The 523-nt window shown below is 30.0% G+C and overlaps 1 protein-coding gene across 2 annotated transcripts in view; it reads left to right on the forward strand.

Annotated features, from left to right (window-relative positions):
* Window positions 1-523, forward strand: part of LOC110023036 (translation factor GUF1 homolog, chloroplastic) — a 147,862-nt gene that overhangs the window by 74,143 nt on the left and 73,196 nt on the right. The window lies entirely within an intron of this gene.

A 523-nucleotide genomic window follows, 5' to 3' on the forward strand; every position in this document is an offset into this window, starting at 1 on the left:
AGGTCTCACCATCATCTTATAAAATTTTCCTTTCAGTTTAAGCGGTACTTTTCTATCACACAAAAGGCCCGAAGCATTCCTCCACTTCAACCAACCAACTTGAATTCTACTATTAACATCCCCATCTATATCACCATCGCTCTGAACAACGGACCCAAGGTATCTAAATCGTTCACATCTTTTAATAATTTGATCACCCAAAGTCACACTTTTGTCACTAGAGCTACTATGCTTAAAAATATAAGTATTTAATACTGCTGCTAAAAGATTTAATTACTCAGCAACTACACCATAACTTAATAACAGTTATAGATTCGATAAAGATGGATGTATAAAATATTCAATAATTGTAAAGTCACACTTAGAGACTAAGATATTAGAAAAAGCAATACTCAATCGCAACAATAGAATTCAATTTGCTTATCTGTCACTAATAGTCAATTGAAATAAATATGTAATTTTAATAACTCTTAAATAACTAATTATACTAATGAGGTTTTTAATGTGATATTCAATATATAAG

Source organism: Phalaenopsis equestris, unplaced genomic scaffold, assembly GCF_001263595.1.
Source record: "Phalaenopsis equestris unplaced genomic scaffold, ASM126359v1 Scaffold000206, whole genome shotgun sequence".
Classification (NCBI taxonomy): Eukaryota; Viridiplantae; Streptophyta; class Magnoliopsida; order Asparagales; family Orchidaceae; genus Phalaenopsis; species Phalaenopsis equestris.